Consider the following 12,939-nt stretch of genomic DNA (forward strand, 5'->3'; position numbering starts at 1 on the left):
TTAAACTTTCACACTTCATGTATCGCAGAATATTTGGTTGATTTTTATGTTGTGTTCATTATTTTAAGGTCGTATTAGGTGCTACTGGGTTGAATTCTGAAATTCCACTTAGGCCACAAATATTGGAAAATTATAAATCATGTTCTAGCAAATGACATTTAGATGTATATGACAATTTTTATCAAAATCTGAAAAAGTAGAACATAAATTATTAACGCTATCCTTGTGACATAGTAGGCGCCTGAATAAAAACGTACTTCATTAAAATCCAAACCTTGTAGGTTTTACAAACCGACCGTGAGGCTTTGCGTTTTCTCTTCCGCAGCCAGCGCCGAGAGCGATGGGCATCTCTCGGGACAATTGGTACAAGCGCCGCAAGACCGGGGGCAAGAGAAAGCCCTACCCCAAGGAGCGGAAGTATGAGCTGAGACGCCCCGCTGCCAACACTAAGATTGGCCCCCACCGCATACACACAGTCCGAGTCCGGGGAGGCAATAAGAAGTACCATGCCTTGAGGCTAGACGTGGGGAACTTCTCCTGGGGCTCTGAGTGTCCTACGCGAAAAACAAGGATTATCGATGTTGCCTACAACGCATCCAACAACGAACTGGTCCGCGCCAAGACCCTGGTGCAGACCTGTATTGTGCTAATTGACAGCACACCGTACCGGCAGTGGTACGAGTCCCATGGTGCACTGCCCCGGGGCCACAAGAAGGAGGCCAAGCTGACGCCCGCGGCAGACGAGATTTTAAACGAAAAACGATCGAAGAAAATTCAGAAGAAGTATGATGAAAGGAAAAAGAATGCCAAAATCAGCAGTCTTCTGGAGGAGCAATTCCAGCAGGACAAGCTTCTTGCGTGCATCGCTTCAAGACCAGGCCAGTGTGGCCGAGCAGATGGCTACGTGCTAGAGGGCAAGGAGCTAGAGTTCTATCTGAAGAAAATCAAAGCCCGGAAAGGCAAATAAATCTTCCTCCTATCTTCGGTCATGTAATGAAGGTGTTTATTGTCCTGTAAAAAAAAAAAAATCCAAACCTTGTAATTATCACATTTTCACTGGCTGCTTTGCTAGAAATTTCTCAAGAGATTATGAGACATATTAATGAAAATCCAAAGGTGATTTTAAAAGATTCCACCCCCCACCCCGAATACTTACAAGACAGTAAAATTAAACATGCTGTGGCTATTATTTTTTCCATTGGTTTAGGACAGTGAAATAAGACATAGGCTCTAGTTCTAAGAGCTACCAGGGGTCCAATTTCTGGAAACCCTAACGTCTAATGCCTAACCTACAACTGTACTGATTAGGACAGTGTTTCACCAATTCCGCACTGTTCGCGCTAATGAGCCTGCAGAAAACTGGGAATTATCAGTTAAAGCTGCTGTTAAGCTGCTCCCCTCACAGTATATCAGCTCCACGACTTTCTTACTATCCTACAATTCAATATAGCATCCCTCGAAACAGTCGGCTTCTAGTTAACATAGAAATTTGTTGTGAAAGAAGGAGGGCAACGAGGAGAGGCCATATTTGTCTATGACCATGAGTATAAAATGCCTTCAATGGAATAGCGCATTCTATCAAATAGCATCCCTGTACTCTGTCTGCATGGGATTTGATAGGAACCTACTTTGGACCAAATGCATCCTTTCTTCCCATTTTCTGTGCTTACTCGCTTTTCAGAGCAAAAGGAGTTCAGATTTCCTAACCGCTGAAGTGTAAATCATAGCTATGGGACTATTGAGGCGATTTTGACCGACCTGCAGAGAAGCAAGAAGAAAAGAGTAGAAACACCTCTTTTCATCAAATTTCATTACATTTCAATTTAGATAACTAGGAACAAGACAGCTTTTTCCTGTTTTATTGAACTGTTTAACCTCCAAAATAGCCATGGCTATGGAGAAGTAATGTCTGAGTTTTGAGGGTACAGTCACACTTTCCAGATAAACCAAATTATGATTACAGGATAGCCTTTGATGCTGAGAGCTACACTGCAAATTTTCAGGTTGCTGAAAAACCGATCCAAAGGTAAGGGTTCACACAGTACGTACAAGGAGAGGGAAACAAAGGGAGAAAAATTTTTTTTCAAAACTGGTACAAGGCCTCTTTGCTTATTTCCAGGACCAGTCAGCCAGATTTAAAGTTTCAGCTCATGTCCTTCTTTTCCTCTGAAATGATTCTTTGATCACATCCAGCCAAATGCTCTTCATGCCTTCTCTGCCAGCCCTCCCCCACCCCCACCCCCACCCCCACCTGTACCTCTCACTCACTTGTCTTTCCACCAGGTTAAGTAAGTGGCAGGGTGGTAGGAGGGGTAAGAACCTGACCTCGTGCTGAAATATAACTCTCTCATTTACCAGCTCTGTGAGCACAAATTCCTTAACCTCTCTGTGCTCCGTTTCTTCACATGTAAAATGGAGATCTGAATAGTACCTACATGATAGTTTTGATAAGCGGATTAAATTGTGAATTTATGTCAAGTATGGAACACAGTAAGCACTGAATTATTACTAGAGCCCTTTGCATGCAGGTGTCTCCCACACATGCTCCTTGAAGGCAGGGGCCAAGTTTTTCTTTTTAAAGAATCCCTGAGTTGCCTTGTTTTTAGTGTGCAGTGGTCATAGCTCTCAAATGAAAACTGAATGAAAGAAAGAATAAAGGGGCATAGACGGCAAAGGTTAAAGTTTTATCACCTGATGACATTTGATGCTGTCTCAGTTGCACAGAACTATTGCTCTGCTCTCTCACCTTTGCTTCCATTTCTCCGCGGCTTCCACCCGGAATTCACTCCCAACCTGTCTGCAGCCTGAACCTGAAGGTGGAGCACAACTTTCGAAGTTGATAGGTCCTTCCGGAAAGAGGGGAAGGATGATAGGTGCGAATTCACATCAGGAATATATGACCCAAGTGTGTTTCTATATGAATTTCAATATGAAAACCTGCAACGTTTTCAAGATCGTGGAACTGATACTCTGTGATATTTATGTCAGGACAAGGAATTTTACTTCAAATATAAACTTTAAATTTGGAAACTAAATCACTTGTTTCTTAGGAACAAGGAGATAATACTTTGCAGAGAGAGAGGGCCAAGTGCTTTTCACCTCCAGAGATGATCTCTAATTCTGCCAGAGAAATGATTATATGGATAAGTTTAACTTTGAAAATAGACATAATACCAGGCCCAGATCTTTATGTGGGGGCTTCTGTTGGCAGTCACCTCACCTTTATCAGTGAACCTTATCATATTTGCGTGTCATAATCGCTGCCTTGACAGAATTAGATAAGCACCTGTAAAGATTTTTAAAAGACATTTGCTCCCTTTATCTGCAAACTGTCAGCACCTTTGCCTTTAAGCATGCTTGCCTTGCACAATATAGGTTACTAGTTTGAAGATTTGAATTAGCAGATTGTTAAAAATGCCAGTAACTAAAGTTACTGAAAATGCACCATTTTCACTGCACAAGCTTGGGCTGGCTGCCACTGGCCACAGGAGATAATAAACAAATGTGTTCCTAGAGATGGCCTTCAATATTAAAATGCTGGCCCCAGCAAAATTCCGAGCTTCGTGTATTCATGGTAATTGATGTCAACAATTAAGAAAGACCATGATAATTATGTGACCAGCGACTAGGCTTATTTGAGGTGTAAACAAAATACCTTTCATGAACTCCAGATTGACTTCCCACTTTGCAAACATTAGCCCCTATTTACTTGCTGGCCTTTATAACATAAACATTGCTGTATCATACTATTAAAAGGAGTTCTCTGCTCAGGAAACTCAAGGTAATATCATCTAGCATTTTGTCATTCTCCCAAAGAATTAGTGCCTGGGGGAGGCAAAGAGAACATTAGTGAGGATTAATAGAATTTTTGAGTGAGCCTTCTTTTTCCCTCCTCTCTCTGTCCCAGCTTTTATGTGTTAACCTTCAAATTATTTGAGCATGTTTCTTTGTGTGTTGAATTATTAAAAGTGGTGTATTTTTCAGTATCTAGCCAGTAGATTGTTTATGATGGCTTCACATTTTTTTCCAACAGCCACAGTATATTTAAATTTCTAGATTTTAATATTGTTATGCTCTAAACTTGGTTTAAATTCCAAGCAGTTATGAGATGATATGTCTTCTCAAAAAAATATATCCTCTCCAGGTATATTGATGTAGTAGTTTTGCTGACTCTCTCAGAGGGCACTTAAACCATCATCGAACATCTTTGGGATTTGATAAGAGATAGATTAAAAAACTCTTATAAAGAAGTTTTCTTTCACCTCACAAATGGTGTGATGTCTTGCGAGTAACTTGTCCGTGTCTGCATCTAAAATTTCATGGACTTGAGCAAGGTGATTCTGTGAGTTGCTTCCACGCTGGGGTCATATTAGACACTGTAGTGGATGGGAAGTCTGAGGCCCTACCTCTTGTGAAAACTGGAGGGAAGGATGAGCTTGAGGGTGCAGCATTTTACGTGCCATAAAGTTCTCTGCATAAAAAGCATCAGATATAAAGCCTATAAACCACACCGTTCTGATGAGGTTTCCCTCTCCAACAGTAACAACTATTTCTTAAACCTCAAATGGTAATGTCAGGCACACTCCAATTCCAGACCTTATGCAAAGTGGCCATCAAGTGGATTGAACAAACATGCTTCTGAAGCATTTTTAAGAATTACATAAGGTGAAATCACTGTCATGGTCTCTGCCTTCATTAAAATAAAAATGCTTTTATTTTTTGCATATTAGTATGGTCACATTCTGAAGGTCCTTTTTGTGGTTGCAAATTGCTCAGAAAACCAGTGATATTCCAAAATATTTTTAAGGATTCTTGTCTAAAGATATCAATTCTTGCCCCGTAGTTAACAGTTCTGTCAGGTATCTCCCTACTCTTTCTCACACTAATGAGATTGGTGGAATTGTTTTCCTAATTTAATTCAGCCCAGCCACACCAATGCAATCGTCTGATTCCCAGGTCTTTCAGTTAGCTGCGGAACTGAAGTTCTTGGTTAAGTCGAAACTATTATACACATAAGTTGCCATAAATAATGATTCATTGAGAAGAATGTGGGTCATAAACATAAAGAATATAATATAAAAGATAGTTTCAAACATATGTTGCTTCATTTCTGTTCAAATAGTCTGGATAGCCTGTTAAGATGCTCCAACTTCCTGTAATAGAGAGTGAAAAGAACATTTTTCTACAAAATGTGTCCCTCTTGGTTATTTAATGTAGCAGAACAATAGCAAAATAAAATACCAGCAGAATATCTGATAATTTTTTATTGAGGAAACAGGGAAGTTAGGATGAAATGTAGGACTCTTCAAGTTAACAGGAAAATACACTTATAGCTTTCAGGCCCACCTCAAGATCCTCTAACATTTATCAAAAAATCTCTTCAATTTTCAAAGGCCCTCTAAAGACCTCCTGGGACTATAAACAAAGGCTATATTGTATCCTTGGCTGAAGCTTGTTAAGTGGCTCATGAATAATACTAAATGCATCCTCCCCATAAATCTCCTTGATGTAGGACCACTGTTATCCAGCCACAAACTTTACTGACATCCATCATAAACTCAGAGATGGGAGATTTGCCATATGCATCCAAACAACTGCTTCCAATGTCCCATCCATGTGATTCTCTTGAACACATGAAGTCAGAGAAAAGAGAAGTACTGACACTTTTTTTTAGTGCAATGTATTGAAAACACTTCTAATATTCTTTGCACTGATCTTTCAGAACAATAATTTAAGGTGATGAATAATCAGAACTTACATTTGCAATAGTACTTCAGAGTAACTTGAAAGAATTGAGTGTTGTGAAGACTATTTTAGATTCTAGACATTTATTTTTTAACCTTTTTGTAAGAAACTTACAAATAATGTCTTTAGATATCTATGTAAGTTGGCAACAACTTGGAGGTGTTTCTTCTAATGAGTAACCTATTTTTGACAATCTATTTGTGACACAAAAAAACAAACAAAAAACAAAAAACAAAAGAAGAAGAAATGGATGGCAAGTAGAACTTGATGCATCTCAGTGATGTTCCCTGTAGAGAGGAAGAGGAAGTCTAGGAAGAAATCACCTGTTTAGAGTCATTCTATAGGTTAGAGGATTTAGTGGGAAGTTCTGTGTCCCTTGAAGGAGCATTACTCACCTTTTTTCTTAAAAGTATACTTATCATGTAAAACTACATCATTTCAACAAGGAAAAGATATGTATATATCTCACAATGGACTCTTGACTCTCAGGGTAAGCATAAGCAAACTTGGACACTTTCAATAGGTCAAAGAAGTGAAAGACCATGTAAAATGTGTTTCATCCACTGTCTTGTGATTTAGATCTACTAGGAAAATATTGTAATTCCTACAGTCATGATTTAGTGATGTCAATGTTCTTTCCAGGAACTATGGATAAAGTTAAATTTGCTCTTCAGTTTGTTAATGCTTGCATAGAGAATGTGACTTTCTGAATGCCTCAGTCTTAGTACCTCTTCACAGTGACTGTAAATCAAGCTATGGTTATTTATGTAGACAGGTGCATATCAGCCTCCAGTTATATATGCATATAAATTTTAATTCTTCTGGAAGTCAGTAGCTTGTCTGTTTTCCATGTACTATAGGCTAATTATATATAACTTTATAATATAACTGTAATAAAGAAGCCTTCAACACTTAGTAGGTTCTTAATGTAAAAACTTAAATGACAATTAAAATGTTTGCTAGTGTTAAAAAAAAAAAAAAAAAAAGACCCAGGCCCAAAATGGAGTCAGCTGTGCTAAACCCCATCTCAGCAAATCAAGACTTGGTATCTACTGTAATTGGAGTTTCAACCTCTCCCAGGAATATTATCTTAAAGCAGTCAATCTGAAATTTCCTGGTCAAAAGTAATGAGGTAACCTGTCTGTAAGACCCCTTCTGACCCCCCAAAAGATGAGGCTTACCTCATCTTGCCGCCTTCTGCTTATTAAAGTCTTCCACTTTGGACAGCTCTTTGGATCTCCTCTCAATTTGCTAGATGGGATGCTACCCAATTCATGAATTGTTGAATAAAGCCAATTTGATCTTGAAACTTACTCAGTTAAAATATGTTTCTGATACTAGTATAGATCAAAAATATTAGATTAACCAACTGAAAGTTATTTTATTGCTGGAAAGTGTTTCTAGACCTGGAGTTTGGGAGATTTAGGTGGAACTATATAAGAACACATTTAAAACATGGAAATATTATTATTATTGTTGTTATTGTTGTTGTTTATTGTTCACTAAGAGAATTTACAAATGCTAAAAACCAAAACAGTGTTTATTTGAATAGGTGGATGCTAAAGGAATAGTCTTAGTTCAGTGGCAAATAATTCCTAGACATATCCCCTCACATTAGCCATGGGTAATGATTAGTACTTAGTTTGAATTACAAATCTGTAGTGTTTATATAATTCTATATAAGGAAAATATGTTGTAGAAGATTGAATACTTTTGTGTTTTAATCAAATACTTTATAGAATTATAAATTAAATTAAGTAAGTTATAGAATCATAAAATAAGGACCCATAATTATACCCTTCAGCCCACTTCCTCCAAAAAATAAAATAAAATAAAATGAAATAAATAAAATAAATAAAATAAAATAAAATAAATGAATAAAACTCATTCAGGGGAAGTCTTCCAAACTTATGCTCGTGGGCAATGGAGGTCATATTTTGCATCATTGGCCAAGTATGTCAAACTTGACATGCAATGTCGGGCGCCTGGGTGGCTCAGTTGGTTAGGCGACTGCCTTCGGCTCAGGTCATGATTCTGGAGTCCCGGGATCGAGTCCCGCATCGGGCTCCCTGCTCAGCGGGGAGTCTGCTTCTCCCTCTGACCCTCCCCCCTCTCATGCTATCTCATTCTCTCTCTCAAATAAATAAATAAAATCTTTAAAAAAAAAAAAACTTGACATGCAATGTCAACTACATTCCAAAAGAAACGAATATTCTGTTGATACAGCTGTAGCAGGATATGCTTTTCTTCCTACAGAAGCAATTGTCTCTATTGAAAATAATGAAACTATGGGAGATAATATCCCCAACAAACTTGAGATTTATCCAGCATATATCTAAATATTAACAAAATAAAAATGAACTATTTGCTTACTGTATTTGTCCTCTTAATATTTTGTGTGAATTCATATACATGCCTGAGTACATTACATTTGCCTTGAAGCCTTTGGTTAATTATTTACCTGGAAGTGGTGATGATGTCATTAAGAGCTCTATAACCAAACGGCATTTATTTCCCATTAAAATTGGCTAATATTGGCACTTAGAAAGTTTTCATTGTCCTAGAGCAAGAGATGGTAATTTTTTCTGCAAAGGTCCAGATAGTAAATATTGTAGGCTCCATCTAATCTCCATGGCAACTATAACTTCTGTTCTAGCCAAAGGCAGTCATAGACAATACATATATGTAGGAGTGTGACCCTACTCCAATAAACCCTTATCTATGGACATTGAAATTTATATCTCACACAATTTTCACATGTCACAAAATATTATTCTTCCTTCAGTTTTTTCCCCAACCATTTGAAAATGTGAAAAGCAGTTACAGCTGATGGGATGCACAAAACAAAAGCAGGCAGTGGGGCTGGGTTTGGCCAGTGGGTCACAGTTTGCCCATCCCTATTCTAGAGGAACATTTGGACAGACATTTACCCCACAATTTGGTTCATTATATGCTATTTTTGGTGCAATATTTTGTTCCTCTTAAAGAATCAGGTTTATATATTTCTCCATACTGAATGTCAAGGATTAATATTTTTATTTTGAAGATGGGGAATGAAGAAGACAAGCAGTGAAGTGAAGAGCTAAGCTATTTGCACTAAAAAAACAAGAAGGCAGAGTCACTTGACTTTTGTTTTTTCAAAGGAAAGCTCTTTTGTGATATTTGACAGTGTCTCAATAATGATGTTGCAATCTTGAGACTCTCTGGAGAAATGCAAAAGTGACACCCTCTCTAATATTTCATTACTGTGTTACTTTTGCTAAGAAAATGAACATAATCTGAATAAAATTAAGACTAGCAGTCAGCATATAATTTCTGAAAGTGTAAAATTGAAGTAAAAGTTTATTTTCTCAAAATACCATTAAAAGATGATAAATATGTTGATATGAAAGAGGTTCTTAATAATCATGTATAATTATCATGAGCATTTAAATTTATATTAACTCTAGAAGGAATTTTTAATTCTGTGACCTTAGCCAAGTTATTTAACTTCATTAAGCCTCAGTTTATTCCTACAGAAAATGGGTATAATTTTACTTACCACCTAGGATTTTTTTCAATGTTTAATTAGGTAATGCATTTAAAATGTTTAGTATAGTTGTAACTTGGAAAGAATAAATGTTCAATAAATGTTAGTAATGATTATAAATACAAATGTTTATTTCTTAGTTTTATTTTTTAATTTACTTTTTAATTTTTAGCATTGTATTTGAAAATAATGCATGGGAATAATAAAACTGTTATATTCAGTTTTATAATATTTGCCTATCCTTCTTCACACCAAAAGTCTTAGCCTGTAGAGGACGCTACTTGTAATAATTGTAACTGTTTTTTGGTGATTAATTCCTTTTCTCTAAATGACGTGATGGTATTACTATTTATTGATTTATTAATTTTGTACAATATCTATAAACCTCATATTAAAATTGGTAAGGATCTAACTCATTGAAACAACTTTCACCTACTCTCTTCCTGATTTTAAAACATCAACTACCTTTCTCTTCTTTTTTTCCTTTCCTCCTCCTCTTCCTCCTTCTCCTCCTACTTCTTTCAATTTTTTTTTAGAAACTATTTAGATATGTACTTATTCTTCTCTATAACAAGTACACTTAGAAGAATCATTGCCAACCTAAATATACATATCAGAATCACTTCTGAAGCATTAAAAAGTACAGTTATCAATCAAACAGAATCTTCAGGGATTGAGAATAGGTACATCTACTTTTACAAAAAAGTAGATTGATTAAATCATTTATTTTGTATTTAGTAATACTTTTTAATCTGTAGAATGAAATATTTCTTTAGCTCAGGAAAGTTTTCTTCTATTATGTCATCAATTATTTTGTCTGTTTTCATAATTTTTTTCACTCTGAAATTCTTATAATTTTAAGCTTGTCTCCCCATTCTCTCTCCTTCAAATCTATTCCCTTCATTCTCCCTCCTCCAAATCTTCTTTCTTAGTTCTGATTTATGTACTTTTCTGTAATTTTACCAATGACAGTACACTCAGCTCTGTATTTTTTTACTTGAAGATGATGACACTGATAAGATTGTTCTCTTTTTGTGAAAAGATAAATTATAATTTATAGTATATAACTAATATTAAATTATACTTAAGGTTTATTTTGTCACTGTACCTGCCATATAACAATCCCACATTTGATTGAGACTCTATCAATAAAACCTGTAGTATCTGAAACCTTTTTACATAGCGGAGTGGAGGTGGTATGATGGTATCTTATCTCTCGTCATGAGTTAGTATGTATAGAAGTAACTGGGGAGGCTTGAGCCAAGACTGCCAGGAAGTTAAACTTTTCAGGGATTTGTGAGCCCCTTTAGAAGGTATTCACCTTTTGGGAAGGGAGAGACCAAGCATAAATGGATTTGTCATGGAAGGTTGTGGAAAATGGTGGTATTTAGTTTATACTGTCTTGCTTTACCGACTATCCCAATTGATTTCCTCATGGATCATGAGGAAATGTTTCCTCATGAGGATCATGTTTCCTTCTTCCCCAATATATGCACCATTTGCCACTAAGGCACTTCAGCTAAAACCATAATAAATGGAGGCTGTAACTATTAACTTTTTAAGATTTTTAAAGCACAGAACTCAACATGTTTAATGCAATGAAATTCAAATGGGGGAAAGAATGATTGATGTCACTTTGGTATGAAACAGCATTGTAGGTTTCAGAATACATAAGTAGGTTCCAGAACACATAATATGGCCTTGGCATATGAGTGGCTTATTAGAGTTTTTATGGCCTTGGGACCCAGCACCCAAGGCTCTTTCAGTGATGATACTCTGTGATCAAACCATAGCTATTTTAGCTTTTGTAGAGGCAGTCCTCCCAGCAATAAATATGGGTAGTTTCAATGTAGACCTCTGCATCACCAACTTCTAGGGCAGCTTTGGCACCTTGATCATCCCTGGCAAAAGATCATGAATCAGTGTTCAAATTTAACTAAGAACAGATCATAATGTCATCTGAGGCACAGGAGACAAAGAACTTCACAAATAAATGAATGAAGATTTGAATGGAGAGTGGGAACTTCCTAAAAAAGAGGTAGGATGCATAGTCAGAACAATAGTATTTATTTTCTCACTTACATGAGATCCCATTTCTTTGTATTTAAACTTGGCCTGCTTAAAGCATGTGGAAGATGTCAGATTTGGAATAAAGGACATTAAAGACCAAAAAGGCATGAGCATGTGAAATTCATGAGACTCTCTGGCTTAGGAAAATAATCGTCAATAATCAATAAGTCAATTTTCCAGATATAAACACTGTGCTTACTGTAGCTTACAAAAACAACTGAAATTTTCCACAGTTCAGACTCAGAGCCTAATTCCGCTTATACTAGAGGCAGACAGGGGAGTCCTGCAGGAAGCCTGGGGACTGGTAGCCCATAAAGGTTTGGCTGGTTTTGATGAAAATTAGTGTGATATGATACACAGATGAAAGAGCAAATGGGTTTTCTTTACTTGATGAAAGCAGTGAATTCTGAAATTATGCACAGCAGGTACAGATGGAAGATACTGCACAGATATCACACATAGTTTTTATGCCGAAACATTTGTTTTATCCTTTTACCTCACAGCCTTTTTGTGGGGAGAGGAAGAGCAAAAAATGAGCATATCAATCTAAATAAGGAGATCTTCTTTTATAGGGAAAAGTAAATGATAAAAAGACAATGAGAAATCATGCTGCTTATTCTTCCTTTATCCATGTGTTAAATGTTCATTGAGTCCCTACTATGTGCTGGCTGGCCATTGTGTCACTGCAGATTTCTAACTTTCCTCCATTGACTAAAATAGAATTGTGTGATCTGGGTCATTTCTAGGTAATACCGTGAAGCAAATGAATGTTCTGCAGACTTTGCTTTTCCCTCTCCTGAGACTCTGCCTCTTCCATTCCCAGAATTATCATTCATTGATTCTACCTGCTAACACTTTACTCTCTCCTTTCAATTATTATTTCTTTTAAGCATCAGCATATTAAAGCTTAAGTCAAAATCCAATGCTAAAATAAACCAGTAAGACAATGTGTGTGTGTGTGAGTGTGTGTATGTGTCTGGAAAGGTGTTTTGGAGTGAGAGTTGTACTTGAAGGCCAACAGATCACACAACATTGGCACCATTCTCTAGACTTCCAAAACCAAATTTGTGTACCCTTTTTTGAGATCCTTGGGGAAAGAAACCATTTGTATTTCCTTGGCCTCTCCACAGTAGATAATAAATCTTCTCTAGAATGAGTTAGACACTTTAACTTATTCATTCATTCAATAGCTGAGTACTTTACTTTGTTCTAGGGGTTTGGGATATTGGAATGAACAAATGAGACAACAAAAAAATCTCTGTTCTCATAGAGCTTACATTCTAGTGGGGGGCAGGGAGATGACAGTAAGAGTAAACATCATAAAGTAAATTATAGAGTTTGTAGTAATGTAATAATTTTCAAGTTAAAAAATAGAACAGCAAAAGGAAATTTGGGAATGCTGAGGGGTAGGAAAATTGCAATTTTAAGTAGAATGAGAGTAGACCTCATTGAAAAGGCAACGTTCGAACAAATACTTGAAGGAAGTGAGGAAATTAGCCACTTAGCTATTTAGGGAAGAGTGTTCTAGATAGAGATAGACTATGTGCAATGGCCTGAGGTGGAAAGTATGTGGCGTATTCCAGGAACAACAAAGA

At 36.7% G+C, this 12,939-nt stretch overlaps 1 pseudogene; it reads left to right on the forward strand.

Annotated features, from left to right (window-relative positions):
• Positions 1-325: 325 nt before the first annotated feature.
• Positions 326-1,036, forward strand: LOC102732526 (small ribosomal subunit protein eS8 pseudogene; annotated as a pseudogene).
• Positions 1,037-12,939: the final 11,903 nt, after the last annotated feature.

This window comes from Leptonychotes weddellii, chromosome 1, assembly GCF_054177405.1.
Source record: "Leptonychotes weddellii isolate Sample4059 chromosome 1, ASM5417740v2, whole genome shotgun sequence".
Lineage (NCBI taxonomy): Eukaryota > Metazoa > Chordata > Mammalia > Carnivora > Phocidae > Leptonychotes > Leptonychotes weddellii.